The following is a 6,000-nucleotide window of genomic DNA, read 5'->3' on the forward strand; positions in this document are numbered from 1 at the left end:
GCCAAGGTCATTTGGGGGAATCCTTGTTAAATAGAAAATTAAATTTTAAAACTTTAAAATCTATCAAAAACTATTTACAAAAAAACAATAAACATATTAACAATAAAAGGCATAAAAATATGCTCTGAGTGAAATAAAATTATTGCATAAACACTCCCATGTGCGACCATTAAGGGCCCTTGGATTCCTCAAAAAGTGCAGGGATTTTACCCATCACGGCCCAGGGATCGGGTTTTGGGTGCCCGTTTTTTTAGTCTTGTTAATACAATTCTACTCTTGGGTTGGGAGGTGCTAGCCCCCAAAAATGAAAAAGGTCCCCCTTAATCCCCTCGCAGTTTGTTTTTTGGGTATGCTCCATTTTTCCCTTCCCTTTTATCACGAAAAAATCCTGATGGGGGGTTTCAGGTCGGTTGGGGAGGGGAAAAAAGACATCCCAAGGGTTTAAACGGCAGCTCCCTTTGGGCCCTTTCTGATCATCTGGGCGCTTTCCCCTGATAAAAAACACCCCTGGCCCCCAATATAGAGTTATTTTTTTAAGGGTTTTGACATCATTGCAAGCCAATTTTTGAACCCCCTCATACGGATGTAAATTTTTTTAAAGCTCTTGATTGTTTGAAAGGGCCTAAAGAGTAAAAAAATATAACAAAAAAGGGTTGTAAGATCTTAGTTATCAAACTGTTGGGAGGAAAAATGAAACTTGTAAAGGAAAGATCGGGGTTTTAAGAAAGACGCCAGATGCAGTTTTTTCTTTGTCACGCTGCAAATCCCCAAATTTCAGTTTCAAACCCATCTGCTATATTGCTCTGACCCTTTGGTTTTTAGAAATGTGCGGAAGAAATCTTTCCCTGACTTCTGCTTCGGATCTCCCCCCTTTTCCCCGGGTCCGCCCAAAAATTCCAACTCGACTTGTTTAGTCCAAGGGGGGAAGGGGGGAAAATTCCCAAAACAGCAGAACCTTGGAAAAACTAGATTAAATTTTCCCAAAAAAATTCCCATTTTTCCTCCATGGAAATCGTCAAATCCTAAAGGGGGGTTTAAAAAACCCAATCTGGAGGGAGGAGACCCCAAACCTTTGTGGGCTCGTTAGTAAATCAGGTTCTTTTGTACCCCGGTGTAATGAATGAGGTGGTTTCCACTCCAGCTACAGGGACCCCAGGTGAAGACCTAAAAACCCCAGTACGGGGATTTTGGAGCTTTATAAATGAACTAGCCCCAACATCCGGAAACAGTGGGAAATGCGATGAAAAAAGCCCCACCCCAAATCAAGTTTACTACAAAAAAACGCTCGGAAAACCCGTAGAACGTTGTCCAGTCCCACCCAAGATAGATGTGAAAGAACCCGCAAAATACTAAAACCTTTGTACCCTTCATTTTTAAAGGGTTTTTGATGTGAGGCACCCATGAAGCCTTGGGTCAAAAAAGACCCAAGAATTCCCCCTTTTGGAAAATTGCGGGAAGGAGGGAAATTTTCCCGTTTGGGGAAAGGTTTTAAGCCTGGTTTTTTGGGGGAAAATTTGAACCCAGGGAATTTTGGTTTTTCTACTGTACAACTTGTTTTTATTGCAGCCTGCATGTGTACTTGTACATCCGGGAAAGCTTCTCCGGGCCAGAAACAGGAAAACCCACCCACTTTTCAGATTACAAGAAAACCCTTGGGAAACAATTTAAAAAGGGCTTTTAAAAATGGCAAACAGGGTCCACTTAAGACACTCCTTTGGGGGACCCCCCCCCGCTGATTTTCTGGGTTAGAGAAACTTTTTCCCCCCCAAAAAACTCTAAACTTTCCCCCTTTGCAAGGAACTTTTTTTATGAAGGTAGGTAATTTCTCCCCTTTAAAACCCAAAGTCATACAGCTTCAAGAAGGGATGCTTCCCCAAATGGGGGGCGTAAGCCTTTTTTTAAGGGCAAAAAAAACTGCTGAATGTGATTCCTGTGCGAAGGAAATTTTTTTAGCAGTTTCCAAACCCTTACAAGGATCTTTTTCGTCTCAATCTTCTAAAGCCCAAATTTATAGGGGGCCCGCAGTTTTCTTTTTCTAGCAGCCATTTTCAACCTGAAAATTTCCCCTTTTTCCCCCACAGCTTGCAGATGCAGTGGAGAAGAAATTGGTCTTTTTAAATTTTTGGGGTGGGAAACATCCCTTTCCAGGTTTAGGGAAAAAGGGAAAATTTTTAGCCTTTTTCCCTTGGAAGGGGCCCCTTCCCCCCCCTATAAAATCCTATTGAAAAAGGGCCGCAGGGAAATTCTGGGAGCTCTCTGGGAATTTAGAATCATTTGATAGGGAAAAATCGCCCCCTTTCCCGGGGGAGGGGGCTTATGGGAGAGCTGCAAACAAGTCCATCTCCTTTCGAAAAAAGGCAATTTATGGAATTTTTGCTTTCAGTCCTACTGAAGAACGGGCACTGGGTTTTTCATTTCCCGTTCAGCCCGAAGAGTGAGAATCGGGCAATGAAAATTCTCCAGGGAAAATCCCTCCAAAGGATTTGCTAGCTCATTTGCACACTTTTTTGTCGGGGATTTATTTTTCCATCTATTTCAAAGCAGGGGGGCGAAAGTGATGGTCTCTTTCCCGCAATCTTTTTGCACCTTTTCCCCCTACCCATATAGGGGGTCCCCCAAATTTTCGAGCAGGGCATAAGTCTTTAGGGTGTCCGTCTGGGGCCCCCTTTAGCCCGCCTGGCCTTTCCCCTTTGGGGTTTTTTGTAAAGGTTAAGGTTTTCATTTTTGGAGCTAGTTTCAAAAGCCCCCAAGCAGCTTTTCCCGGCTCTACAGCCCTTGGGTTTGGGATTCATCAGCCCCCCATGGTACCAAGGTCGGGCGGTAAAGTCCGCTACTTTTTTGGAATGGGGGGGGCTTTACGGGATCTTGAAAAACCCCTGGAAACTTCACAATCATTGAAAAACTGATTGATCTAAAAAATCCAGTTTCCCCATATTCAAATCGCTATAAACTACAATAAATTTGGGTGGGAAAACCAAACCTCCTGCAAAAATATTGGAAAGTGGTCACTTCCCGTAAGTTTCCATACCGCCCGGAAATTCATTGTGAAAGGTGGGGCCCAAATTTAAAATCTATATTTGGGGAAGTCCCCTTTGAATTTGAAAAAGTGTGGGTTCACTATTTAGTAAAACTGGGTCACCTTTTAAAAACAAAGGGCCCAAGGCCTTTTCCCCGAGGGTTTCACCAAATTTCCCCCCGGTGATGCCGACCATTGAAACCCCACGATTAGAAAAGGATGTGGCAACTGCCCCCGTGGATGTATGGGGGATGGGATGGAGCTAGGCTTTTCACCGTTTTAGGCCCCCTGGACCCCGCCTGACGGGTCCAAGAAAAACCCCCCCCCCCTTTTAAATGAGTCCTTGAAAAGCTCAGGATTCCCTTTTCCTGGGGAAGGGGTGTACCTGAGCCTTTTTCTTCAGGGGGGTTCTGCCCAACAGCAGAGGCTCCTGTGGATGTGGTTTGGGAGCTGGAAACGGCCATCGGTGGGTCCCCTGGGCCTTACCTGATGGTTTTTAAAGACCTTAAAATTTTTGGGGGGGTCTCCTCAATAGACCCTTCCCCCCCCTCCTACTCCGTTTCTGGTGGAATTTACCAGAGGGAGTTTTAGCAAATTGGGGGTTTAGGTTTAAAGGAAATGGCAGAGTGGTGGTGTAAGAAGCAGGGGGGGGGGCCGGATTGGGGGGAAAGGGGGTGGGCTACCAAATGAAGGGAAAGGATTTTCCTGGCTGGCAAAAAAACACGGGCATGTTTCCTTTTTCTTTTTCCTTTCTCCTTAAATTTCCCAAAACTTCTTTTTCAAAATTTTTACCTTTTTTCATTTCTTTTTAAAAAAGCTCATGAGGTTCTTTGCAGTGGTAACCCGCATTTTTACCAGGGCAGTTTTCATCTTGAGATGTTGTCCACCTTACACATATCTTGGTTCCTTTTTCCCTTTAAAAGTTAAAGGGAGAAACGTGTGACTGTTCCAATCATAAACTTCTTCTTAAAATTTTTCTGTCACACTTAAAACCCCTCAAACTTTTCTTCAGATCCTCATCAGTCTCGGAAAAGACATTCCCTTACATTGATTGAGGGTTTTGGGGAGAACTGAAATTTACCCCAAAGGTGTACTATCGACACAATGGTCACCTCACTGGGAAAAAAAAACCTAAACTTTGGCACCACTCGTTGTGGGTGATGCGGGGATCACTTTGACAACCTAAAATTTTCCCGGTACTTAAAAAATTCAAGATCCATGATTGTACACCCCATAGTTGCACTATAGGTATTTAAAATTATGAAATACTCTGATTTTTAAAAGGTTTGGGATTTCCTTTAGTGGATTGAGGAGGATTTTTCCCCCTTTACTTTTTTTGGGGGCCCGGGGAAACCATTACGTTTCCCCATTCTTGCCCTTTGGAACGGGAAAAGGTTTCCCAATTAAAAGGGTTTGTTCCGAGGGAAGGGTTCGAGGGGTGCGTAGGTCGTCAGGGAGGAGCTATCTTGTAATTTGTTGTACTCATACAAATTAAAAATTTTTCTTTCCTTCCCCCCCCCCCACCCCACCCAATGGAGTCCAACGAAGGGGAAGCTATAGTTGGGCTCAAAATCTCCCAACCCACAGGGTTAATTGGAAAAATTTTGCACCCTATTACAGCACTGTGAGTCGTGGGACCATTCTACGGAACGGCCTGCTTACCCTACCATATTTTAGGTCGAAATCCACTAAAGCTCAGATCAAAAATCTTCTTTAGGAAACCAAAACCCAAATTAGGGCCGCAGGGCCCAATCAGTTTTTCCCGGGGAAATTTCCCACAAAGATTTGGGTAACCCCTCAGTCGCACCAGGGGATATGAAAGTGACTCCAACCAACAATGACAGGGATCTCTGTCTCAATCCAGACTTGCAAGGAGATTTATCATCACTCCTTCTTCTGACTTCTCTACCTCCACAGAAACTCTTCTGGCCCTTGAAAAGGAAAACCCAACCTTGCAGGTATCTACGAAGGTAACACAGCAGGGAGATTTCATTCTGCAAGCCAAGAATGAAGAATCTTACCACATACTGGTAAATACCTCCTCTCTAATTTAGGAAAGAGCATAGTCTCAAACCATTCAGCCCCCCTCTGAAAGAAACCAAAATGGTCTTAGAAGGCTACCCCCATGGGTTTCCCATGGAGAGATTACTAGAGCATCCTCTTATAGAGTCGGCTACCCATATTAGATATAAGCCTACTAAGGAAGAGAATAGGCAAGTACTAGTCACCATTATAGGGGAACCTATCAAGGAATGTCTCTCTTGGCATCTTTGGTGCCTTCTCACTCAGGTCATACTACCCAGAACCCCAAACATGCACTAAATGCCAAAAGTTTGATCACCACACTCTAAGTGTAAGGCCAAACCAAAATGTGGGATTTGTGCTGGAAACCATGCCACTGATATCTGTATGGAGAAATTCTCAAAGGAGGAAAAACAGTAGCCAAGTGCCCCAACTGTGGGGAAGGCCATCATGCTTGGACCCCGGTGTGTACCGAAAAAGTCAACAGGTTAAAACTTCCTCCAGAGATCGCCAATGCAAAACAAGAAAATGCCTCTAATGGTACACAAGAAAGAGAGGGCTGAGTCTTTCAAAGGAAGATCCATTCGTGGGGAAGGTCCTCTCAGGCAAAGTTGCCAACAGATTTGAGCATTTGCCAGATACTATTGCACACAGACAAAGAACAAAAGTTCTTATTCTTTATTCTTGAGTAATTATGAACCATGTTTATATTACTATCATTTTCTATTATGAAAAACATCAATGCATACTTTCCTAATACATAAAGAGTTTCAACCATCTGCCAAAGTAGAGGACAACTGAATACACGAACCTTTTGCTGTGCAAATGCTGTTTAAGTTTTCTTCCAACTCAGCTCAGAACCCAAGCATGAATTATCTGATCTATGCACTCTGGAAACAAAACAAAACAAAAAATCGTTAATTTAACTGAGAAATATATAAGAAAGACCTGGATTTGATTTT

The sequence above is a fragment of the Penaeus monodon genome, chromosome 1, assembly GCF_015228065.2.
Source record: "Penaeus monodon isolate SGIC_2016 chromosome 1, NSTDA_Pmon_1, whole genome shotgun sequence".
NCBI lineage: Eukaryota > Metazoa > Arthropoda > Malacostraca > Decapoda > Penaeidae > Penaeus > Penaeus monodon.